At 42.7% G+C, this 27512-nt stretch overlaps 1 protein-coding gene across 1 annotated transcript in view; it reads left to right on the top strand.

Annotated features, from left to right (window-relative positions):
- Positions 1–27512, top strand: part of KCNH1 (potassium voltage-gated channel subfamily H member 1) — a 1297290-nt gene that overhangs the window by 395611 nt on the left and 874167 nt on the right. The window lies entirely within an intron of this gene.

Raw genomic sequence — 27512 nt, 5'->3', positions numbered from 1 at the left:
CAGTGTCTCGGCGCACCTCTTTGATCTCCTCCTGGAGCTCCCTCTTTAATGCATGGATGTCCTCCCTCAGATCTGTGAAGAGGGATTCCAGGAAGGACCGCGTCACAGGGCCCTCGGGTTCCGTCTGCTCCTGGGAGGGAGAGCTGGAGGCCGTCTTCTCGGCGCCGGTCCGGTGACCAGACTTCGCGGTGTCTGTCCGCTTCCCCGAGGTGGTAGGGGTGAAGAGTTCCTTTATGGTGCCGCCCTTTCGGCTCTTCCCGGTAGCCATGCTGCACTGGACCCCTTGCCGTGGGGGCCGGGCTGCGAGTGGGGGCTAGTCAGCAGGGGACGCCCGGGCAGCCCCCGGCAGCTGTTCCTCACTGTCGAGATCGGTGCTGGGGCAGGTACCACCCAGCGAGCGAGGGCCCGGCGCAGTCACAGCTCCACCCCCGCTGTCCCCGCTCAGCTCTCCAGGTGTCACGGGGCTCCGGGCCCCAAGTGCGGGCCACGCCTCAGGGTCAGGCAACTAGGCGGCCTAGGGCTCAGCGTCACCACGGCCCAGTCGCAAGGTAGGAGACCGCGCTCTGGGATCCCGCGCGGGTACAGGCCACCAGCCTTGGAGGTCGCCGACAGAACTGCCGATGCTGGAGGCCCCGTGAGACCAGCACCACGTGGGAGCGCCCCTCTATGTCCGCCAACCAGCAGGTGTCCGCTATGCCACCAATCCTTCGCCGCCCCTCGCTGCCCCCACAAATCAGCGTCCAGCCCGAGTCTGTTGGGCTCCTGGTGGCAGGGCAGAGCCACAGAGGAGGGCCAGCAACTGGGGGAGACCGCAAGGCTAGGGCCAGGCAGGGCGAACAGAGTCATAAAATGGCGCCCGTCTGTTGTCCCCCGGTGTCACCAGGCTCTATGGCGGGGGAGCCGCCACTCAGCCCGTGAGGGGCTCGGTATGGGCGCCGATTGCGCTCTGAGCTCCCCGCTCCGTCGGCGTTGCTTCACTGCGCCGGGGGGGGGGGCGCCCGCTCACTCCCGCTCCTCACCTTCAGGCCTTGGAGTCGGCCGCCAGGCACCTCCACACGCCCCACCGGCCGGGTCCGGCAGCGCCTGCGGGCGTCCCAGGATGTGCAGCGCAGGCGATCAGGAGACGTGGCAGGCCCGCAGAAGCCCCCGTCCAGGGATCCCAGGGGGCCTCGCGCTCCACAGCGCGGGCCGGGCCTGCCGTTGCTACCGCCGCCGGCTTCGGGTGCTTCCGAGGCGGCGTCCGGGCTCCGCCCACCACGGCCTCGCTTCCCCCTCTCCGCTCGTCACAGGCCTCAACGGCCGCCGCAGTCTGGGCAGAAAAAACAGGGATTACGTGTCGGCGACTGGCCACGCCGCACTCCAGCACTCCACCTCTGCTGCGGTCACTCCAGGCCCCCAGTAGAGCGCTCAGGCCGGGCCAAAAGCTATTATTGTGCTAAGAAACGGCGGCCGGCGGCGGGAGCTCGAGAAAGCACGTCTGCTCACACCGCCATCTTGGCCACGCCCCTCGCATAATTTTTAGATAAAGAAATTCTTATTCTTATACAAAACTGGTGTGGTGTTCCTTTTGTGAGTGTTTTTACTGTGTCATCGCCGTTGTGTGTTGCACAAATACTTTATGAATATATAGGTGGGGGTAGAAATTCTGCTCCCGATTTCAAGGTGTGCACATTTTGCTGTGGACCTGATGGTCCTGATCTACATCAAAATCCATTCATAAATTCATCCAAGCCATTTGTAGATCATGATTATGTGCTTTTTATTAATGAAAATTATGTTCTCATCATTTCATTACGGTTTTTTTCAAAATATCCACAACGTCCTTGTATTAAAGGATTTTACATCAAACCCAATGCATTTTGGGTACACCTGGACCCTTCATCAGGGGTCTCTATGGAGAGAGCCAAAGGAAACAATATGAGCCCAGAGCTATGTTAAATCTGATCAACAAAACAGTATTAAACAAAAACAGCCTTCTTGACTTTGTACGATTAAATGCGTTCTCACAACTTATATCTAAACCTTTCTACTTATTGTCTGCCATGTCTGTGATCAAAGTAACATTAATATCGCTATGCATTTCTAAGATCAGAACGACCGGCGTTCTGTGTCAGTTACTCACGGGAATTAGAATGTAGAAGCCCGCTTCAACTCCTGTCCAATAGCATTCGGGTAAACATCACGTTCAACAATCTTCATTGCTAGTTCAAATCTTATACGCTGTCGACATGGTCACGTGCCCGCCACCCTTTCGGAAATTTTAACAATGTTCAAATACAATCATGCTGTGTATAACAACTATGTGTACGCCGCAGCATTAATATTTTACATCCTCAACTCGCGAACGAGTTTTTAAACATAATGCATAAATGGCAAAATAGAGCGTGAAAATGTCAAATGAAGTTAATTCGAGCTTCATGATTACAACAAACATGCGGATAACCCCCCCATTTTAGTTGTGTAAAGATTAAACCATGTAATGAAAAAGTTCACGAAACGCTGTATATAGATGTATTCGAAGCATGCAAGTGCTAACTGGTCGGCCATCTTGGAGTAGAATGTAACAGCGATGTTCAGCAAATGTCAAATCAAATAAGACATGATAGCAATAATTTTAAGGTTGCCGCCTGGTGGCACTAATCACCAAGGCCAGTACAGGGACAATACAAAACACATGTTCATATTTACAAGAAACAAGATAATTCCAATCTGTCATTGAGCCCGTATGGTTGTAAGCTTGCCATCTTTTTGATCCAAAAATATTCAGATCTTAGTCTCATTTTATGAGTGTCTACACCAGGTCGTGCACTCACCACTTCAAGTATTGTGAATCTCAACTGTGCGATGTTGTGTCCAGATTCAACCCAATGCGCTGCCACAGTGGATTTCAAATTTTTTTGACGGATGTTACTTTTATGTTCGGTAATTCTAACCTTTATCTTGCGCTCTGTCTGCCCTACATACAATTTTCCACATGGGCACTTAATGCCATAAATAACTCCTTTGGTGTCACATGTACTTGAATGTTTCAAAGGGATCAGTTGGCCCGTTGTGGGATGTGTGAAAGTGGATCCAATTATTACGTTGTTGCAATGTGTACAATTCTCACATTTTCGCATGCCTTTATGCATTGCCTTAGTAACATTTGATTCTTGTCTCTTCAGCAATTCTTTAAGATTTTTAGATCGATTGTATGCAAAAGTAATTTTGTCTGCAAATAAAGGTTGAAGATCAGGTTCCTGAGTGATTATAGACCAGTGCTTCTTCATGATCTTACTAATTTGAGTTGACTGCATTGAATATTTTAAGACACACACTGTGCGTTTTTCATCAGTTTTATCCTTTTTGGTAAGTAAAGACTCTCTTGTCATGGCCATGACTTTCTCTTTTGATTCTTGTAGTAGTTGATTAGGGTACCCTCTTTTCTCGTACTTTTTGATCTGTCTGTCAATAGTTTCAGAAACGTCCAAGGCCTCTGAGGTGATTCTCTTGTAGCGAATGAACTGCGATAGCGGTAAATGTTGTTTCAAAGCCTGATGATGAAAACTGGAGTAATGTAATCCACTGTTCCGATCTGTTTCTTTAATGTGCACATTAGTGCATATTTGTCCCTGTTTTATGGATACCATGACATCAAGAAATGAAAGTTGTTGCTGATCAATATTGTAGGTGAATTTTATCCTTTCATGGATCATGTTCAGTCTCGCTATGTTGGCTGTTAGTTTTTCTTTCTTACCACGCCACATGATAAAAATGTCATCTATGTAGCGTTTAAATACCATCAATCCATCAGTCCAATCTCTGTTGTTCAGTATATGATCACTTTCAAATTTAGACATAAAAATGTTCGCGTACGACGGTGCGCCCGCAAAACCCATACTGGTTCCGCTACATTGTGCAAAAAATTCTTCATTCCATTCCAGGTAGCTGTGGAAAAGTGCAAAATGCAAAATTTCCAGTAGAAAGATTTTTTCTGGGCCTTCAATCTCATTGTTAAGTAAACACCACTCCATTGCTTCAAGACCTTCATTGTGAGGGATCGAAGTGTACAAGGCAGTTACATCGATAGAACTAAGCCAAACTTCTTCATTCTCTGGGATGTTTACTTCCTGTAGAATGGTTAAAAATGCTGTCGTGTCTTTTATGTGGGTGCACCATTTCTGGACTAGAGGCTGTAAGAACCAGTCTAAATATTGTCCGATAGGTTCCGAAAGAGATCCGCAAGCTGATACTATTGGTCTGAATGGCGGTCTTGTAAGGTGCTTGTGCACCTTGGGCAGCATATAGAATTGTGGCCTCCTTGGATGTTTAATGTTCAGAAATTGGTAAGTCTTGTTGGTAATCCATTTCATTTCAAGAGCTTTGTCTAGTATTTCTTTTAATGTTGCTGCAAAGGTTTCAGTGGGATCATTCTCAAGTTTATGATAGATATTGGTGTCCTGTAGATGTTGGTTGACACTTTCTTTGTAGAAACTAGAGTTCATTACTACCAATGCTCCACCTTTATCTGCTTTTTGAATGGTTATTTCTGTCATGTCTTTCAACGATTTTAATGTGTTCCACTCATTCTTTGAGAAATTACTCTTGGTTCCACTTTTGTAATTGAGCATCTTAATTTCTGAGGTGATCACTCTCTCATAAGCATCAATTGTTTTGTGCGATATTGGGGCACAGAACGTGCTCTTAATTCTGAATTCTTTTGCACTAGTTTTTTCTCCCTGTTCTGTGGGTGGAAGAGTATTGAAAAAATTCTTTAGTCTCAGTGTGCGGAAAAATTTGAATAACGCAATTTCTGTCTCTTCCGGGTTCGATTTGTACACCGGGACAAATGTAAGACCTTTGTTGAGCAGATTCATTTGAGCTTTACTTAATGTATTGTCAGAAATGTTGATTACAAGTTCGTTTTCTTTTTCGATCTCAACTCTCGGTCTGCTGCCGACTCTTTCACTTTTTCTTTTTCTTTTTCCCCGCCTTGTTTTGGGGGTTCCGTTGTTCCTGATGTTGTGGGAACGTTGTTGGCGGCTGGGCTGACCTCTAAAAAAGCCTTATCAGTTGTTGCTTTTTGTCCTACTGGTAAATTCTTATTAATTGATCCTCTATTTTGAGTAGTGTCTGAATCTGATACCACGCTTTCCTGGGATGAGGTGATGTTCGTAGGTGGTTTTTGCCATTTTCTTTGATTGTAGACTTCCGCCCAACTGTAAACTTCTTCCAACTTGTAGTCTACAGTATCTCTTTTATACTTCTTGATTTTCCTATCTTCAATTTCTTTGGAGTATTTCTCTAACTTCGTGTTGATATCATCAATTAAGGATGCTAAATTTTCATGCTTATCGAGTTCTTTTTTGATACTTTCCAATTCCTCCTCTACTTCTTTCAGTTCCTTGGAGAGTTCCTCTACTATCAGCAGGATCAGATCCAGACTGCATTTATTAAGTATTTGATACCATTTGTTCAGAAAGGCTTTGTTGTTCCTGCATAACATTGGTTTTAGCGCAATCCGTAGGCCTCTTGGGATTCTTTTATTGCGGTGATAGTGAATCAAAGTTGTGGCATGTAATCGTTTACTGATCTCTCGTTTACTCATATACTCGAGTTGTTTCAATAGTTGGTTAGCTGTGTTTATTTGTGGGCTGAAGACTCTTGTTTCTTTGATCAGTCCATAGATTTGTTCTGCCTCTTGTGTGGTATATGCTAAGGTCTCAGCCTTATTTGTTGTGATCTGGGCAATATCTTCTAAATTCATCTTGTTCAAAGTTGGTGCCAACTGCGGAGGGTAGACAGTATAATTGAAATTCTTAAGCCGTCAGTTGCACACGTTTTTTCAAATTCTCAAATTTCTGAAGTTTTCAACAAAATGTTAGTTGTGTGCGACTCCCTTGTCTAGTGTTTTGTCTAAGAACACTGTTCCAAAATGAATATATAGGTGGGGGTAGAAATTCTGCTCCCGATTTCAAGGTGTGCACATTTTGCTGTGGACCTGATGGTCCTGATCTACATCAAAATCCATTCATAAATTCATCCAAGCCATTTGTAGATCATGATTATGTGCTTTTTATTAATGAAAATTATGTTCTCATCATTTCATTACGGTTTTTTTCAAAATATCCACAACGTCCTTGTATTAAAGGATTTTACATCAAACCCAATGCATTTCGGGTACACCTGGACCCTTCATCAGGGGTCTCTATGGAGAGAGCCAAAGGAAACAATATGAGCCCAGAGCTATGTTAAATCTGATCAACAAAACAGTATTAAACAAAAACAGCCTTCTTGACTTTGTACGATTAAATGCGTTCTCACAACTTATATCTAAACCTTTCTACTTATTGTCTGCCATGTCTGTGATCAAAGTAACATTAATATCGCTATGCATTTCTAAGATCAGAACGACCGGCGTTCTGTGTCAGTTACTCACGGGAATTAGAATGTAGAAGCCCGCTTCAACTCCTGTCCAATAGCATTCGGGTAAACATCACATTCAACAATCTTCATTGCTAGTTCAAATCTTATACGCTGTCGACATGGTCACGTGCCCGCCACCCTTTCGGAAATTTTAACAATGTTCAAATACAATCATGCTGTGTATAACAACTATGTGTACGCCGCAGCATTAATATTTTACATCCTCAACTCGCGAACGAGTTTTTAAACATAATGCATAAATGGCAAAATAGAGCGTGAAAATGTCAAATGAAGTTAATTCGAGCTTCATGATTACAACAAACATGCGGATAACCCCCCCATTTTAGTTGTGTAAAGATTAAACCATGTAATGAAAAAGTTCACGAAACGCTGTATATAGATGTATTCGAAGCATGCAAGTGCTAACTGGTCGGCCATCTTGGAGTAGAATGTAACAGCGATGTTCAGCAAATGTCAAATCAAATAAGACATGATAGCAATATAACTATATATTCATTTTGGAACAGTGTTCTTAGACAAAACACTAGACAAGGGAGTCGCACACAACTAACATTTTGTTGAAAACTTCAGAAATTTGAGAATTTGAAAAAACGTGTGCAACTGACGGCTTAAGAATTTCAATTGCACAAATACTTTACACATTGCCTCTGAAGTTACGCCTTTGCTGCTCTGCGCAAAGCTACCAGGTCGGAAGCGGTGGTCCCTACTTGGACTAGGGTGCATACCCCTGCCAACTAGAGACCCCGGTTCTAACAGTCCTCAATAGACTTCTCAGTATGTCGTATCCATCCAATTTTGATCATAGGCATCCACGTGGAATCTGGCCAAAAGCAGACTTGAGGTCTACAAATCATTCGAATAGCCATGATTTTCTATGTTTGACCTTCTGTACTAGGAGACTTAGAGCTGCTAGATTCATTAGTGTCCCCATGCCGGCTCTGAATCCTGTTTGTATTCCTAGAATCAGATGTATTCCTTCTGCCCGAGATCGTAAGTGATGGAGTAAATAAGACGTATAAAGCTTTGCTTCTACATCGATTAATGCAATGAGCCTATAGTTTGTTGGTAAAACTGGGTTACCACTCTTGTAGACTGATTGGAAGATGTTGCCTTTCCATGAGTAAAGATTGTTGCTATGGAAAAGGTAATTGAAGAGGGGTTCGAAGTAATAGACCCAGTAAGTTATATCTTCTTTAGGGAGGGCATGGAGGAGTTCATTCGGGCCCTCAGCCCCTTATCGCTTCAGTTTCTTTAATATTTGTATTAGTTGTTCTAAGTCCACTATTAACTCTTCATTGCCTTGCTGATGCATAGTGGACATCTAATGCTTATCCTGCTTCAGCTGATCACCATGAACTGCAATGACTGGTTGTATCTTTTGGTGCTCTCCTTTTTTGGCTTAATCAAGCTGATGTTTCCCCTCTCCATCTCTTTCTGGTGCTACGTAGATTGTACAAATGTGGGCTTCCCAAGAACCTGCATCAATTCCCACATTATGCTGTCAGTCCATTCACCAGCTGCCAGAGTTTTTTTTTTACTGTGAGGCTGTTTGCTGGTCAGTAGAAGCTTTGTTCCACAGCTCTTGATGGTGACTTATCTTTGCGCAACAAATCAAAGCAGCAATTTTTCTTTGGATTGTTTTGAAGCACATTATCTGTAAACTAATACCTTTACCTTTCGATAACTTTATTTCGGCCAAATCGGGCCCCAAAAGTGCATTAATACAATCATAAAAAACAAACAAGCAAATTAATAAATAGCATAAAATAATGCAATACAATCATCTACTCTACATTTTTTCCAGTTTGAAAATGTTGTTCAACCATCCCTAGAATCAAATAATACAACTTAAAAATTAATTAAAAGTTATCGATATTTACAAACTGGATTTATGAATAATACAAACGACCCCATTGTATATGCCTTAATGGATTTTCCTGATAAAAACAGGCAAATGTAGGGCTATACACAAAATTATTTTTAAAAAACCTCTGCGCTTATGCCACATCCCATTCAGGAAGCGAGAGACAGCGAAAACAATAGGGGGATGGGTATCGTACTTTAAAACTCTAAAGGCTTGTAAGCAGTGTCTAAATCCTAGGTTTCTACAAATTGGAATTATCCATCGTTTACGGGATACAAGATATGTCGGGCAGAGGAAAAACACATGGATTTAAGACTCTGTCTTATATTTACATGCCGGGCATTCTTCATTCTTTACATTTTCCCCATTCTGAATTGAATATGTAGTTTCCTGGCCTGAGGAGGATAGATTAAATCTAAGAACTCTTCTTTTTTGTATTCGGCCTTCACTTGTAGAAACTCTGTTGTCAAGCAGCCACGAGTACAACTTACTTGGAGGATTGTTAGATTATGGTGCCTATAGTGCCGCACCAGATCTACCCTAGTTGTTAACAGGCACGCTGTATCGGGTGGTTCCCAGAGTTCCTGCCTCCCTATCCTGGTACTAAGAGCCCTTATGTGGGTAAGCCAAGCGATTTTCTTTTTTCTCAGGATAGGCAAAATCTCCCTGAGTTCGTCTCTATAGCAAGACAACTCTGGTGTAGCCCATAGCCTATGCCAGTACATGAGGGGTCTTAGAGCAATCACTTCATCAATGGGTAGCAACCCTAGATCCAGCGGAGGGGAACTAAAGGTGTGCTAGGGGGAAGTCCCACCAACAGCCTCATGAAGGAATACTCTACTTTCATGAGATTGGAGGGCCTACAGTGTCCCCACAATTCAGCCTCACATAAGGTGGCTCCCCTAGCCTGTACTTTGTAGATTTCAATAATAGGAGCAGCTGGCTTAAACATAGCCAGTCTATGCATTTTCATTATCCCCCCCGCTGTTTGGATTAACTTTAAGCTTGCCCTGGCCAGTTGGGTGTCCCACTCCAGCTGTTCTGATAGAGTTATACCCAAATACTCAAAAGTCTTCACTCTCTCCAGGGGAGTGCCGTCTAGCGATGGGTTCGGACGAGTGGTCCTGGGGGGTTGAAGATCATAAATTTGGTTTTGGTTAGATTGATCACCAAGCCCCTCAAGATACAAAAGTCAGCGAAGCCATCCAGAATGCGGTGTATACCCGTTGATGTTTTGGACAGCAACAGAGTGTCGTCCGCGAACATCAACACAGGCACCCTCCCCGAGACTAGCCTAGGAGCATCACTAATCTATAACACCAAGTAAGTGGTCAATAAGCCCATTGCTATAAAGGCAAAATAGAGTGGGGGCCAGGACGCACCCCTGGCGAACCCCCTGGTTCACCGGAAAACGTGCTGACAATTCCCCATGTTTCCCGCACCTAACTTGGGCGTAGGTCTCCCTGTGCAGCCTCACCAACACATCCAAAAGGTAAGGTGGAATCCCAAGATCACACAGTAGTTTCCACAGTTTTTCTCTAGGAACTAGATCGAAAGCAGACTTCAGGTCGACAAAGATGAGGTAGAGGCTGCCACCCTCTACACTCACCGTCTTCCAGTATAGGACCTGAAGTCTGAATATCTGGTCGATAGTTGATGTACTCGACCTGAAGCCTGCCTGATAAGGGCTTAGGATCTCCCTCTCCTCTATCCAGCCCTGAATTCTATCTAGAATAACCCGTCCCATAAGTTTTTGGGTGGTGTCTATTGGGCTAATAGGCCTATAATTTGACGGTAGGAGAGGGCAACCTTTTTTGTGTATGGGGACTATCTCGGCCCCAAGCAAAGTATCCGGCGGATCCATACCCTTTAGAATGGCATTAAACAGGGCACACAGGTACGGACCCCAGATTTTCGGATCCATCTGAAAAATATCCCCAGGTTGCTTATCTAGACCAGGTGCTTTGTTAGGTTGTAATTTATCAATGGCAGATTCTACTTCTCCTAGAGTAATCTCCCATGCCCCTTCTAATAGATACTCATGGAAGGGCTTCGGAGAAGGAGAGTTAGTACCCTCTTTGCTCTGGTCAGCGTACAGTGCCCAAAAATATGCTTCCCAAACTACCGGGGCTAAAGTAGGTTCTAGGGCAAGTGGCCCTCCCTACTCCCAGAGCTGACTATTGCCCAGAATGTTTTCAGGTCTTTTTCGTAGAGGGTAATCCTAAGAACTTCCCGCTTGTCATCCTCCCAATTTTTCTTTTCTGCATTAATAACCCGTTTATACCTAGTCATACACTGCTTAATTGCTGACCTGTCCTTCGCCTTCACTGCAGTTAGCAGTTCTAATTTGGCCTCACTAATACCACATCCGTACCAAGCACACCGCTATCACCAGGGAGTGTCACAAATTCTCCAAAGCTAATATATAAAAGTTTTATTAAGTGAATTCCATTAAAAAAATCATAAAAGTGCATTAAAACACATAAATTATTGTACCATAAATTGACTTCCAATGTGGAAAATCACATTCACAAACTCATACAGATAAGATTCAATATGGGAGAGTGTACTAGATATTAGGGTTTTGTCATTTAGGCACTAATCTGACAACAATTCCATGATCAAAACATCATTGTGTATGTTGGTATGTTCTCTAACACAATATTCCTAGGAACCCCAATGGTACCCTTACCATAAAACAAGATTCTAAAATGTTGCTTTGGGGCATGGAATTATTGGGCCTCCTGATGTCATGACCCGAGAAAGATAGTCTTTCCTTTGTTACGCGGGAAGCGACTACCCTGAGACTTAAGATGGTGGAGTGATATAGACCTCTTTCAGACTGTAACTGATACTAAAGATTACACAAATTATGGTGTTAAATTTAGTAACTGTGAACTGTGGGACTATGAGGGAGTGAACAGACTTTTTCCTGAATCAATTTTCAGTAACAACTCTAGAGAACCTTTTATTTCCACAAGTAGTTTTTAATATTTGTAGATTATCAATGACAGTGGTCATCGTGTGCTCTTGAATATTGGTACACTGCAAAGACAGGTTAAACCGGCACATCCGTGGTAATAAAACCTTGCATTCTTATAAACGGAGGCAACAAGATTATATAGTTTACGTACTACTGAATTTGTTAATAATGTGTTTAAACAACATTTTCGATTTGTAGTATTGCATTGTAATTTGTTTTGAAATTAGGCATTGATTACCGAGCATCTTCCCGCTAAGCACTATATCAGCATCATGTAATGAGAGGGATGACAGGCAGGCGGCAAGGCTATTAGTGGTGCCTTCAGAGTGAATGTGAAATGCGACAGGATAATTGTTTTTATACTTAGTACACAGTAATTACCAAACAAAATTGAGGCAAAACAAGCCTAGCATTGAAAATACCCTCTACTGTCACACACACAGATTCAGTCCCTTGCAGACTTTAAATCACAGTTATAATGGGTCGGCACAGGAGCGAGTTGAAATGTGAGCCATTAAATGTGAGACTGTGAAGATGCTAAATGGGGAGGGCCAATATTTGATAACTTTGTGTGATCCTCCATTAGCACCAGTAAAGCAGTGAATTGCACTTTGAGACCTTGTAATATTAATTGCACCATCTTGAAATCCTTTAACAGAAAAATCAGAAACGATTTATGTCACTTGCATGGCTGTCGATTCTCTAAAATGCCTGGGGTAGCCGAAGTGACATCACACACCCTTCTGACATTACAAGAAGTGATTTCCAATGTTTCTTTGACCCCAAGCATTGCCAGGATATGATGCCACGTGACCTTAACACTGATGGCATTACAATAATTGGCATTGCTGAAGTTTTATACTAACTGCATGATTATTATAACAACACACAACAAATACACGTCGATTTTAATTACCACCTGGATATTGCTCACATAATATGCCAAGGAAACATAACCCATTTCTCTTTGACTACATGAATAATTAGGTGTTTGTTTGAAGAGGAGTATGTGGTGCAGAAAAACATACAACGACGCTGGGAACCTAAATTATTTAACACAAACTTTCATGATTTAATGGCTCCCCTAAAGTATACCTCAATGAGAAATATATTTATAAATCATAGACTGGGGGGATGAAGATGTATTGATTGATGTGGACCGCAGACCTATTCTAAAAGGAAATTTCGGTTGTAAAGTTTATTTCTGAATTTACCTCAGTTTCACCTGCCAGGAATTCAGGAAGGGATTTCTGGCAGGTGTAAGTTCTTTTAATGGTGTAGAGATCTCTACCACAAGGGCATAGTTCTCTGCACCCGTAAATCCCGCTCAAGGGTTAGGGTTGAGGGCGTTCCTTGTCCTGCACATTCTGAGTACTCACAAAGTAGTGCGTTTGTAGGCATTCACAAACTCTTACCCTTCCCCTACAAAGTCTGGAAAGGGTATTTTTGCTCCAGGCAATTGCTGTCATAAATCCCTTTCAGGGTAGGAAAGAGTTTCCCTGCCAAGAAAGAAAGAATGAAAAACATACGTGTACATTGCACAGGGAGATTCATTCCCCCTGTGCAGGGTTCAACTCCAGAGAGAGCGTCTACAATGGGAGTGAATTCCAATCTTGGAATTTCCAAAATCCCATGCACATTACAGTCACAATTCATGACATTCCAAACAGTAATAAAACTACACAAGGGTGTAGAGATAAAAATCTGAGTGTAGTTTTGCTACATTTATGTCATACATACATCTCCTTAACACGGAAATTTGCAAAACGAGCGATCACACTGAAATCATAACCTGTGAGCTTAGGTTACAACCATTTCCCTGATACAGATGCTCAACCCGGTGACCTATGTTATTTGGAATGGAACCTCCAACCTAAAGTTTACAGTTTTCTTTGGAAATAGCTCAACTAAATGACCTATCACCAGATTACCACCAGATCATTTTATACAAACACACCAACTTGAAAGATTGGATAGGTTTCAAGTGCTTTATTTTATTTCATTAATTGTAGTTATGTTTAATATAAGTCAAATATCATGGAATTGTGTAAAGTCTGTGGAATTGACAAAAGTGTGAGAACTGTGCCTATTGTCAGAATATATGACCGCCTTGAGTGCCCTAGGCACATTCCAATACAGAAGCATGCAGGTCTGTTCAGAGGTGATTTGTGAGAGCACTATAAATATCCCAATACTCTGACATCACTGTCTGGCGTAGATTGCCATAGAGGACCATCATGAAATCCATGATAGTGCACAAGTACTGGGGTATTAGTGCTGGCGAATGGTCAATATAAAGGTCATTGTGTGAACTTGTGATGTGCCAGTGCTGTGATATCTGTGTATGCTGAAGGTCTAATTAGATGCACATTGTTTGAAATTGGGTTTCTGGTTGGCAGAGTTACCCACCCTGTTTAAGCAGGAACCACAATCCTAGTCAGGGTAAGTCAGATAAACACTGTAAATTAACCTGTGCTCACCCTCTGTTGGCACAGAGCAGTCAGGGTTAAATTAAGAGGCAATGTGTACAGTATTTGTGCAACACTTCAAATAGTAACACATGAAAACACTACAAAAACACTCCACACCAGTTTAGAAAAATAGACTATATTGTTATAAATAAAACAAGACCAAAATGACAAACGTCCAATAAGTAGAAGTCCAGATATGAAGTTGTAAAGATTAAAAGTGAAAAATAGAGCATAGAAGCAATAAGCGCCAATGGGGTTTTCTGGTCACGTTGCACTGGGACAAAATCATGAGTTCAGGTTGACTGCGATGGAGCGCGGGCCAGATACAGGAACCATGTATGGCTTGCTGAACTAGGGTACCGTGTTTCTGGTCGCAAGAGTGTGATGCAGGGTGCAGCCAAGTGATGCGTCAGTGTCTAAACCACAGTCAAGGTTATGTGTCGATTTTCTCCATGCAACAATGGCAATGCCCCGGTTCCAAAGATGGAGCACCGGGTCTGGGATGCGTTAGTTCCGAAGTCAATGTGCCGGCTTTCTCCACGCAGTCGAGGGGATGCATCGATTGTGTCCGATGGCAATGCTCTGGTTCCAAGTGCGATGCACAAGTTCTGTACCTGCAACAGTGGCGATACGTTGATTCTGCTCATGCAGCAGAGGATGCTTTGGTTCCACTGGAGCAAGTACCTGGATTCACTTGCAATACACCAGGTACAAACGCATGGGGTAAGACATTGATATCCCAGAGTCAAAGTAAGTTAGTCCAGTTCTTCCTCAGCAGGGCAGAGGGTAGCAGGAAAAACGTTTTTTTGGGAGCAGCAGTCCAGCAGAGTGGCAGTCCTTGTTGCAACTGAACAGTCCTTCCTCTTGGCAGAGGTCTTCACAGGTGCAATTGTGTCTGAGTTGGTGGGGTCAGGGACCCAGTATTTATACCCAGTTTTGCCTTTGAAATGGAGGTGACTTCAAAGAGGGGTGTTGAGGTGCAGAGAGGCCCACCAACCCAACTCTGGCTCCAGACTCCTACTGGGGGGCACACAGCTATTTGTGTGGGGACAGGACACAGCCTATGCAGATATAAGTGTCAGATCCTCCCTCCCATCCTGCCTAGGATGACCCATCAGGTTCTGGATGGCCATTCAGTCACACATAGTCTCTCTTTGTGTGTGGCTGTCTAGAGGGAATTAACAAAGTCCAGCTGTCACCCACCCCAAACATATACTGGAGACAGGCTGCAGGCACAGAGGGCTAAGAGCAGAAAAATGCCATCTTTCTAAAAGTATTATGATAATACATAAGGCTGTGGCTTGGCCTTGCTGCTTGGGAGCCCATACCCAGTGGTGTTTGGTAGTATCTTTCTAAAAGTGGCATTTTTAAAATCATAGTGATAAATGTATCTTTACCAGTAAGGAGGATTTAAAATTACCATTTCACAAACCTTCTAATTTTTTATACATATAAGTCACCCCCAGGGAAGGTCCTGGCCAGGCCAAAGGACAGGCAGCAGTGTATATTTAAAAGGTATGACATGTAAGTTTTAAATGTCCTGGTAGTTAAAAAGCTCTCAAAATTCGTTTTTCACTACTGCAAAGCCTACCTCTCCCATAAGATAACATTGGAGTTGCCATATTACATTTAATAAGATGTAACTTCTAAATGGAAATAACCAGTTCATGTTTGGTGTCTTTGGAATTATAATGAAAAAACCTCTCTAATGGTGAAGTCAAATTTTAAATTACAATTTTAGGAATGCCACTTGTAGAAAATTGGCATGTTCCTGCCTCTGTCATTTAGTGCCTGCAGCCTGTCTCTGGGTGACATGACAGATGTTGAGGACCGCTGGGATTTGTGTATTCCTCTTAGACAGCCACACACAATCGGGGGATTAGGTGTCCCTGGAGGAGCCATCACTGAGAGGATGGTAGGGCGGAGAAGGGCACAGCCCTCCTTACACTTGAATAGGCTGTATCCTGCCTCCACACAAAGAACTGCATACCGCCTGCAGTAGGTCTGGAGCCTGGGCAGGGAAGGCAGAAACCTGTGCACTTCAAAGGGAAACCTCTAGAAGCTTAACCCCCTTCAAAGGAGGCAACTGATTTATATATTGGTTCTCTGACCAACTCTTCAGTACTCTTCTGGATCTGTGGAGAATCTGCAAGGAAGTAGGACGGCTGTTGTGCTAACTGAACTGTCACTCTGTTGGACTGCTGTCCTGCTGGAAAACTGCTCTGCTGGACTGTTGCCTTGCTGATTTGCTGCCCTACTGCCCTACTGCCCTGATGCCTGAGTCAGAGGAATTTGGACCTGTACCTGAACCCAGGACTTCTAGAGGGACTTCAAGGGCTAGTCTGCTGGCCTCCTGTTCAGAGCCACAGGGACATAACAGGCTTTCAGCCACTTCAACCAGCACCCAGATCCAGCTTGAGTCAGCCCCTGACCCCCAAGTGTTGCTCCTCAGGTCCTGTGCCCTTGGTGTAGTGTCAGTGGAGCTGAATGTCAGTTTCTGGGCTCTATGCAACCGCAAACGGGCCAGTTGGTGCCAAAATCTTGTCGCTTGCACTGTCCCCCACAGTGAAGTTTCATGAACTCAACCATTTGCGCTGCTGCATCAACCCTTCGTGAGGAGTGCCACCGTGATGCTCTGGCCCAACGGTTTGTGCCAGCAACAGGATTTTTATACCACATGGATGACTATCCTCAATGCCAGGCCTGCTCTTCCTCTTACTTCGACAACAATCTCCTCGCTGCCCCCTCCACTGTGAATGGGACTCTTTGCTCAGGACTGAGAAGGTACGTTTTCAACTAACCTAGTCCCTGCATCTGACCTGTGATCCATCGTGGTCGGCCTGAACTTGTGACTTTCTCCCATTCTTGCATGACGAGATAGCCAAAATTCGTGCTATGGACATTTTGGCACTATTTTCACTTAAATCTTTAAGATTGCATATCTCTGGTTCTACTAATTGGAATTTTGTTATTTTGGTCTTTATTTATTAAATGTTGACAATTTTCGTAATTGGTGTGGGATTTTTCTGGTGATGTGTTTTCCCTTAAGTGCTGAATAAATACTTTACACACTGCCTCTAAGTTAAGCCTGCCTGATCTGAGCCAAGCTACCAGAAGATTGAGCACAGGAAAATTTGTGGTTTGCTTGTGCCGTGCCCTGACAAGGATTGTGGTTGCTGCTTGAGTAGGGTTTCACCCCCTCGATCAGTAACCCAAATTCCCACAACAATGACCTAAGATTACATTTTCTTTTGGTCAGAAAGAGCAACATTGTGCAATTAATGATTTATGTAGACTACCATATATGTCCATTGACAAGCTACCATAATTTAAAATATTCAGTTCGGAAGTGAAAGTCCAGTACATGCAAAACTGAGAAAGCAAATAGGTCTGGCCTTGGCAAGCTGGTGCTACAATAATTTTTCATCATTATCATCATGAAGCTTTATTTCGACATCCAGTTTCATAAAAGCAATAAAATAAATTTTTAAAACCAGATACAAAATAAACTTGTCAAGCAACAATACTCTGAAAGGTAATGTAATCTGTAGTCCATCCAAGTGCTCTGCTGTGCCCTTGGTATAAAATTCAATTACCAGGTTCCCCCTTTTAAAAGTTAGTTTACATCATATCAATAAAAACATGCACATAATACAATAAAAATAGGGAGGGGAAAACAACGATTCATCTTTGGTGGAATCAGGTAACAGGATACGACTCCCCATAGACCTTGTAAAGATGATCCAACCCTCCTTGGGGTAGCTGCCTGAGAGATTAAGAAGAGAAAACATAAAGTGCATGTGCGTAACATATGATTTATGAGCTAAAAAGGTCAGCCGTAGAGCCCTACAATAATTAAGAGTCAACGGGTTTCAGCAAAGTGCTGTACTGTTCCTGTCCAAAACTTCTGCCTAATGAGCCACACGTGACTTAAAAACTTTGAAAAAGGGTCTGGAATCATTTTCATTTATCTGTTATTTGGAGACTATAGTGGAAAAATGCTACCAAGACGGTCGTAACACTGCGCACTATCCACAAATGGTCACAAAGTGACCCTCTAGGTCATTGAATACAATTTAACAACCCTATATCAAAAATGAATCACAAGAATAGCAAATATACTTGTAAATGTAAATCTTTACAGGTAATTGTTGAAATCCCCCAAAATTCTTTTACATTGATATCATTGTTTAGTTGCATTCACATAGAAATCAAAAGCATGAATTCCTTATACATGTATATTGAGAACATTTACAAAGAGACAGATAATCAATTGTTTACGGAAATGTTTTTAAACGTGGGCCCGATGCATTTCGGGAACTGAGAGTCCCTTCTTCAGGGGCCAATCTGTCTGTCCTGTGGGGAGACCTTCTGAATAACCTCGGATAAGGTAGACAGTCGAGTCTTCAGAATCTATAACGGATTCCGGCAACTTTCAGGTGATGCAAGTGAGAAAAACACGAACAGTCACCACTTTGATTCAAAGTCTTTTGTTGAAAACAGACTCCCGGTTCTAATCGCGAGAAGAAACAACAGTCTGGGGGTCTTCTGAAAGATAAACGCTGCAGGTCTTTGGAGACTATGCCACAAAAATAAAGAAGAAAAAAAAGATAACATGCTGCTGCTAACAAGTGGTGTCCATTTGCCTGCAATAAGAATGTAGAATTTTAAGAACTTATCCATCACATATTTTAAATCAGAAGAATAGATGCTACCTGGTGCTTATTTTAAAAAAGAATAAGTGTCGTGCCCAAAGTTTTATTTAGAAGCCCAGAGATGGTGCTATCGAAGGTCAGGTTGCCGATTACCAAGATTATTTTAATTCCACCTCTTGCACCTTAATCCCACTCTTCCAGGTTCCAGCTTTCTCCCTTTGTTGCTGTTTTTTAGTAACCTTGGAATTTTACTGCACTTATTTTAGGTGATGTGCATAAATGGGACAAAAGGCACCATTCACAGTACAGTAGTCAATTACTTCAATAGAATGACCCATTGCCCCCATGCTGTATGCTTCTCTAGGAGGAAGCAAATTGTGAACCGTTCATAAAGCAAAAGATGCATACGTGTATTTATTTTCTATTTTGTATTTCTCAATAATAAAGAAAAGAGAATTTAACTATAGATCTGTTTTTAACCTAACCATTATCCGTGCTTAACCCCTTTGAAGGTGCTAAGTGCCATTCTGATGTTTTGCGGACAAACCCAATTAAAGCGTTAATTAAAGTTAATTAGCAAAGATACTGCAGGTGTAGTCTTCAATTTGTTTGAGGTTAACTGGAAATTATAAAGCATAAAAATGCAAGAGTTAAAATTAAAAAGCTAAACTTTTGGACAATTTCTGTGTGCGCTTTCTGACCCGATTCCATCTATCTTACAGTCTTTACTTCATAAACGAGCCATAAACAAGCCACCGAGACCATAAATCTTGCAAATATTTTTGGCACCACTCTTTATCCTGAGGACACTCAGCCGCACCTTAATATCTAGCTTATCATTTGAGTCATTTAGGAACATTTCTGAAACTAGATGTCCCTCCTGGATCTAGTCTAGCCTCTTCTTTTATTTATTAACTAGCAGCCCGGCCCGACGTTGTCCGGGGCAGAAGGGGGCTGGGGGCAGCACTGCTGCAGGAGACGCGCAGCAGAGCGGCCAGCAGCGGGAGCAGCAGAGCGTACTCATCAGCATCACGTGCGCAGGGTGTTGTTTCCTTTCTCCCGTTTCCTTGCTACTGGCCGCTTCTGCCCACGCTCCTGTCCCCTCTTGGCATGTCAGACTCCGGAGGCTGTCGGTTCGGCACTCCTGTCCTGCCCGCTTCTGGACACGCTCCTGTCCGCCGCTTCTGCCCACGCTCCTGTCCGCCGCTTCTGCCCACGCTCCTGTCCTGCCTGCTTCTGGCCACGCTCCTGTCCGCCGCTTCTGCCCACGCTCCTGTCCGCTCTTGGCATGTCGGACTCCGGAGGCTGTCGGTTCTGCGCTCCTGTCCTGCCCGCTTCTGGCCACGCTCCTGTCCGCTCTTGGCTCCTCGCCGACCACTTTACTACTTTACTAAAATGGCGGCCCCGTGATTGTGATGTCAGCACGCATAAAATGCACACGCCCACCTCAGACATGGCGCTACTTCCAAGGGACTACTTTGTGAAAGAACGTACTTTGCCATTCTAAGGTATATTTTTTTATGGTATATAGCCTTTGTCCATCTGCTTACCCTGACGTTTCCAATGATGTATTGGGTGTGTTGATTGGCGCTCTGGTTCCCGAGTTTACCCGCCTCAAAGGTTCCCAGTTCTCTCTTTATAATAGTAGTATAGATATAATTGGATTGTTGCCTCTCCAAAGGTTATATTGATTCTTAACACTGCCACTTTTTTAGGATATTCTAATTGTTGGAATGCAAGGATGATCACCAGATTTGCTGTTACTTTGACATTCTAGAATGTCTCTGAGGAAGCCGTATACTTCTTTAGGGAGGTAACTAAAATATACAGGTTCAGATGTTTCTACAAAGCTGTTTTCAGCCTACTCTGTTTGGGCGCTAGGTCTTGCCGTGTTTTGTAGTCCACAGTCCACCATGATTAACCAAGTGTCCCTCTGCTTTGTTACTTCCTATCATAATTCCTGTTTGGGAACTGGGGGAGCAGCATTAGGTTCACACTTCTTTTTTTTAGGTCTGGGCTAGAGACAGATGTTTCTCCTGGCTCTTGTGTTCCAAAACAACTCAACAAAAATGGAAACATTTATATATACCTACGGAGGCTTTCGGGTCAGCCCTATTTATCCTTTGATCTGTTCAAGTGTCTTTCACATTTGCTTCTGCCCACCACAGCGCACAATATGGGGACATGGTCAGCCCACTTCAGAAACTGCTTTTGTACATATGCACATCTACCTAATACAAATCCACTGTTCATCCCAAAGATGGTCGGTCAATCTCCACTTTCATTTCTGCTTTCAATTACTGTTTTTATAAATTTGTTTTTGAAATGGGTCATTTAGCAATTTTTTGCAAGCATAAGCACACCACCTTTACTTTTTATTACTTTACACTTTTAATTTCTATTGGATATGTTTGCATACTATAGAATTTAAAAAATGTATAGAAATTTAAAAAATCAGGCTTATCAAGCCCAGAACAATTGTATTTTCTCGGATTATTTCTAAATTAAATTCGCTTAAGTGTCTTTAACTGACATGGCCTCTCTTAGCAGGCACATGGCACAGCCTTCACAGTATTCAAGGATAAAAACCTTGCTGAGAAGGCAGGTTCTATGCCACAGTTTCTTTCAGGGTTTCAACAACAGTGATTTTGCTAAGCAGATGATCTGCTAAACTATTTTTGCAGATGTGAAAATCAGATCATAGTAGAGCTGCTCATATGTCCCATTCTTTTTAGGATTACAAGATCAATAGTGTCGTTGATCAACCTTTGACCTTGCTGAGCACAGGATAGGACGATGCCTTTTTTTTTTTTTTAGAAATCATGTTGTTGCTGATTAGGTAATGCACAGATTTGTATCAGGATTTCCAAGGCCCTGCAGAGCAGCCTTTGTGGCAGCCTCGTCCTTGGATTTTGTATTGCTTCACATTCACTTTGTGAGCATACTTGTGTATCCTCATATGTTGACCATATATTGTGTTGCTGTTTACTGTGCTCTTCTTCCCCTTAGGGTGGGGTTTGTGGTTTATAAAATATACCCAATAAAATATTATAAACTGACTATATGGCATTCATTTCCCTGGGCATTATGTCCAGGGTTTTGGCCTCTGCTAAGTATACAAAAACTGTAGGCACTTCTCCACAATCCTCTCCTTGGAGAGATTCTATCTCTACTGTATAAGACTTCACTGCATCGCAGCATGCACTTCACTTTGGTATTTAAAGGGGGTGGGCGTTTGGGGTGATGCCAGTACTCTAAATTATATACATTCAATTGAATGCTCGTTTCTGAGGTCTGTGGGTTACAGGTTACAATGTGGGGATACCCAAGGTCCAATTCACAAAGGTAAACTGAGACGAAAGTCTAACTTTACAATGTTCAGTATTCACAAAAGCCCTTGGGTCCCAGTTAGACTTAAGATCAACACTTTTAGTTTAACTGAGGCAAAAGTCTAACTTTAATACTAGTTTGGTCTATGTTTGTGTCTCCATTCATCAGAGTTTTTTTAATGGGTCTGAATGGGCACGCAGGAGAGTATGTTTCTCTCAATGTGTGCACATAGACATTACATATCTCTAGTTAGACAAAGTTAAGATTTCTAAGACTCCCCTGACTGTGTTCTGAGTCACCCTTGAATATGGTTCATTCTTGTCACCTGAGGCCTCTGGAGGCAAGGCTGTACTAGTTTATTTTCCTCTATTTATGATCCTGCTTAAGTTATCAGAATGTTGTGTGTAACCTGAGAGGTTTTTTTTCATAGTTTTTTGATCTGGCATGAGCAAAGATCTTTAGATTTTACTGAAAATTATATGTATAATATACTTATAGGGGCTTTCATCCAAGACTCTTCAATGATTATTATAATCAGATATAATGGTAGATTTATATAGCACAGCTTATCGCATGTGAGGTTACCCAGGCTCTGTCCATGTACATGGGGAGATTAGGTGATTTGCCCAGAATCACAGGATTTTAAGCCGATGCTGAGACTCAAACCCAGATCCCCATCTCCCGAGTCATCTGCCCAATACAGCATAGGGCATCCGGTCAGCCCTCTTCACCCACTTGCGAACTTGACAGCATTCTTCTCTTTCACAAGGAGCAAATCTGCAAACAAAGTAATTCTCTTCCATGTCATGGACTGCTCTAGCAATGATTGATTTGATACCCTCCAAAACACTTCTACTTTTAGCTAGTGTTTCTTTGTATATTGGCGAGGGCCCAGAAACTCCTCAACTAATAATGGTTTACAAAAACATTAAAAAAGCATGCCATGACAAAGCTAAAAGGCTGGCAGCTAACACCAAACCTATTGGCTTTGCCAATGGTTGCTTTCAATGGCATAAACCTGGAGCTTTGGTTAGGATGTAAATGTTCTATAGTCATGGTTCCCTTGAATTTTTGTAACTGCCAGTGGCTATATGAAATGCAAGCACGTGTGGCTTTCACTTGGTTGCTCGGGTCTCCATAGTTATTTGCCTGGTTTTGAGCTGGTTGTTTGGGTCTCTATCGTTATTTGCCTGGCATTGAGTTGGTTGTTCAGGTCCCTATCGTTCTTTGCCTGGCTTTGAGTTGGTTGTTCGGGTCTCTATTGTTACTTGCCTTGCTTTGAGTTAGTTGTTCGGGTCTCTATCGTTGCTTGCCTGGCTTTGAGTTGGTTGTTCAGGTCCCTATTTTTACTTCACAATGTATAAAAAACCTGATAGTACATGAACACCAATCCTTTTCAAGGATACCAGGGGCAGCTTAATAATATCTCTGCCCAAAGGCTGGCTTCATAAAGTATGCAAGCCACATCGGATCCAGGTGTTCAATTTTCACTGTTTGTCAATTCACCAAACTGCAAATCCTCCTGTAAATGTGATCAAGAAGAAAAAATGTGAGAAAGGTTAGAAAGTACCTCACGTAAGCATCACAAAAGGAGCTGCTCGTTGGTACTCACCAGTTTGCTCACACTTTCATCATTGGTGACTTTCATGACCGTGAAAAAAGCAAAATAGTACCAAAATTATGTTTAGAGGTGAAGAGAGAGAAAGAGACAGAAGTGACATATTCAAGAATGCACAGAAAGTGCTTGTGTCATTCTATGCCAACTGGAACCTGTAGTGAGAAATAGAAAATTGCTTCTCCAAGCTAAAATGAGTTGTGACTCACTCGCAAATATACATACTTTATTGGTTGCCGTGAGCACACTCATATTAAAAAGAACAACATTAGACCATTTCAATTAGGAAAGGCTGACATGTTTCGTTGCCAATTCCTTGCGGCAATTTCATCAGGGCTCAAGACCAGCCTTCACCTCACTGGTACTTCAAGCTTAGCCTATGGTGATTGATAAACGATAAAAGAAAGATGGTGCCAACCAATGAAGACATATTGAAACGTTAACTGGCAACATTGCCCGGGCGTTAACACATGCAGGTCAGTAGTGGTAATATATTTACCAGGTGGCATTGCCCAGGAAACTATTGTTGCTTGCCTGGCTTTGAGTTGGTTGCTCGGGTCACTATCGTTGCTTGCCTACCCTGATATCAGTAGAGCTGGCAGGATGTGTTAAGGCTTCTCCTTTCTCAACTTGTCTCAGACACTTGCAGTAATCTCTGGGATATGTGCAGCAGGTGAATATACTTCCTCGCCCTTTAGGAGGTCGGTGTAAATCCTGCTTCCTATGCAAACAGGAGTTTGTGCCGGCATAGGAATTTCAAGGAGAGAGGCAATTAACATCACCCCTTTCAGATTTTCTGCCTAGCAAAATTTGGCAGATCAAGCCTGCCAAAATGGGCTGTGGGATAATGTGCAGTAAATTCAGGTACAATTCAGAATAGAGTACAGTGCATGAAATGTTGATTTCACACGTAAATCCTCAGTGATGTTGTGCACAAGTTGCCACACATCTACGTGCCATGCGGGGACTCTCTTTGTATGTACAGAGTACTAGCCAAAGTGGTCTGCAGGAGGTTTGGTATTGTCTGGACTCCATGAGGGCTGTTGAAGCCATACCTGAGCTGCAGTGGATGTGTGTGTTGTGCTCTGTTCTAAGTGTACTGTTGATCTAACCCATGCAACACCCTACGAAAATATACTAATAATCTATGCGCTCAAAGAACAAACTGGTGAAATCGCAGTCAATACAGAAGTTTTTTTTGCTAAAGAATCTAAAGACACCTGGACATATAAACTAAAAAAAAAGACACAACCTTTCCGGTGAAATATCAAAAAACTATTTGCTGAATTTCCTCATTTTCTGGCTTGTTTTTCTTTAGGCCCTTTCCAGAAAATTGAGATTGTAAAATTAAATTAGAGGTGATTTTGGTTTTGTTCTCCAGATTATCCATCCCTTGGAGACACCTGGTTCTTTGACATTTTCCATAAGCATATCCCAGGGTAAATCTATTTAGTATCAGTTTCTAGACCACATGCAATAATGTGAGGTACAGTAATGAGTACATTCTTATTCAGAGATCACCTCATCTCTCCTGGCTGCCCATGGAGTATTCCCACCTGAGGGTGCCGTGGAGATCAGACAGCCTGCTGCATGCCTTTCAGGCAAGCTCCCTCCTGCCATCTTTTCTCTGCCCTAGCGAAATATATTGTTAATATGTCAAGGCAGCGCGCTTACTGCCAAATCCGCTGCAGCTCCTTGGCACTCAAAATGACTTGAGCTCTATAAAACCCCAAATAATAAATGCACATTTGTGATTAAATTTCGACAGCCCCCCACCTCTTAATTTATGGTTCCTTTTTTATCATATAACTATTTTTGCACAACATTAATGCCGTTTTAGTCAGTGCCTGCACATCTATTTTTCTACTTTTATTTTGAATTTGTAATATTTATTGCTTATTATTCTTTTAAAGCTCTTTATTAATGGTAAGGTTTTAAAGTATTAAATATATCTATATATGTGTGTGTGTGTGTGTGTGTGTGTATACATTTAGATGTGTGTATACTTAAATACACACTTTTGTTCGACATTTTGGCATTTGAACCTGAGGATCCGAAATGGTTGAAAATCTGAAATTTTAGATACAAAATAATTGTAGTACGAAACTATTGATCCGAAATCATGGGGATACACAAAATACACTTTGACTACAGAATGAATGAATAAGTCTGTATTTGTTTCAGTTAGTTCAATCCTTTACAAAAGATATAAAAAAAGAGAAAAATAGAAAAGGATAAAAAAAAAAATAACAAGTTATCACATTTTCTTTAGTATTTAGTGCACGAATATCTCCAAGGTGACTAAGTGCAGTGCCTGAGTACGCACTTCCATCCAGTCAGTAGATTGGAAAAGGATATTTTGTGTTCGCCTCAGTGGTAGAGTAATTCCCCTTATTTCAGAGCTTTGGGCGAAGGTCGGAGCAGTCCAAAGGAAGCATTTGTTTTTAGCTTGAATGTCCAGTTGTTATACCTGAAACGCAATAAATACAATAACCTTCTTAAAATACTGATCATTCTAACACATGGAGAACAATTAGTAACAAATTAGTAATTTAAACATTAGTTCATTTTCACTTGTGCTATCCACCATGTTCTGAGTCTTGCCGTATCCACCACATCTTGAGTCTTTGCTGTATCCACCACATCCTGAGTCTTGCCGCATCCACCACATCCTGAGTCTTGCCGTATCCACCACATCCTGAGTCTTGCCGTATCCGCCACATCCTGAGTCTTGCCGTATCCGCCACATCCTGAGTCTTGCCGTATCCGCCACATCCTGAGTCTTGCCGTATCCGCCACATCCTGAGTCTTGCCGTATCCGCCACATCCTGAGTCTTGCCGTATCCGCCATATCCTGAGTCTTGCCGTATCCGCCATATCCTGAGTCGTACCGTATCCACCACATCCTGAGTCGTACCGTATCCACCACATCCTGAGACTTGCCATATCCACCACATCCTGAGTCTTGCATATCCACCACAGGCTGAGTCTTGCATATCCACCACATCCTGATTCATGTCATATCTACCACATCCTAAGTCTTGCATATCCACCACATCCTGAGTCATGCCATATCCACCACATCCTGAGTCTTGCATATCCACCACTTCTTGTGTCTTGCATGTCCACCACATCCTGAGTCTTGCCATATCCACCACATCCTGAGTCTTGAGCTGGGCAGTTCTGCTTACAAAGATTTAACATTCAGTTGATTGACTCCCTGCTGCATAAATTTCAAATAGCAGACTGACAATTGCGGGAATTTCCCAGATAGGCAGGCGACAACTGCAACTTGAAAGGTTCGCAAGTTTAGTTGCGAGAAAGCTGGCCGTAGCCAGTACCGTCGAAGTAACATTAGAGGAGCTCAGATACAGGTTATGTGCATTAGAGACTCCAACTGCACTCCACAAAGTCGACATGACCATTCCATTTTGCCTTTAATTGTCCAAAACTATATTCTTTCAATGGAAACACCCCACACCTCAGGCATAATAAACTCTGCTTCATTGACATTTTCCAGGACAAATCCCAAATCTCTGAGACTCCGGTGTTGTTGCATTGCGAGAGCAGGACTCCTGGTCACTTCATAGCAGAGACAGCTTCAGTGTCCTTTGATCTAGAAATTTGTCTGGCTTGCTTGGTCAAGACTCTGGATGTGAGCTTTGGTGAGATGTTAGTGCCCCAGATGTATTCTGCTGCTTGGACATTTACAGCTGATACAAGATAATTATGCCACTTCAGATCCTTGCTCGTAATCGATTGCCAAACCAGATGTCTCAAGTGCCCTACTCGCCATTCCTTGCCTTTACACAATAGGCAATGAGGCGAGATTTCAATATTAGGCTTTGTCTGGGCAAGTTGAAATCTAGGTGCTGGCATACTGCAGGTGCAGTTAGACATGATCTAGCAAAACCTCTAAGTGTCGTTTAAAGATGAAGGCTCCTTACATTAAAGTTGCGATTAATTTGGCGTTTCTCTCTTGACACAGTGCCCTTACCTGAGGCCAGTTCATCCTACGTTTCAGTTTGTAAAGCAAGATAGTTTATTGTTATGCCAACTTGCTTCTAAGAGGCTAGATGATCCCTATGGCTGCCTCTGCCATTGAAATGTACTACAAGGTATTTCATTGATGGAATTGTTTCCAGTTTTTTGGTGCCCTGGTGCCATA

Source organism: Lissotriton helveticus, chromosome 6 (assembly GCF_964261635.1).
Source record: "Lissotriton helveticus chromosome 6, aLisHel1.1, whole genome shotgun sequence".
In the NCBI taxonomy this organism is placed as follows: Eukaryota; Metazoa; Chordata; class Amphibia; order Caudata; family Salamandridae; genus Lissotriton; species Lissotriton helveticus.
The sequence above is the reverse complement of the archived record's forward strand: the minus strand, read 5'-3'. Positions and strand labels throughout refer to the sequence as shown.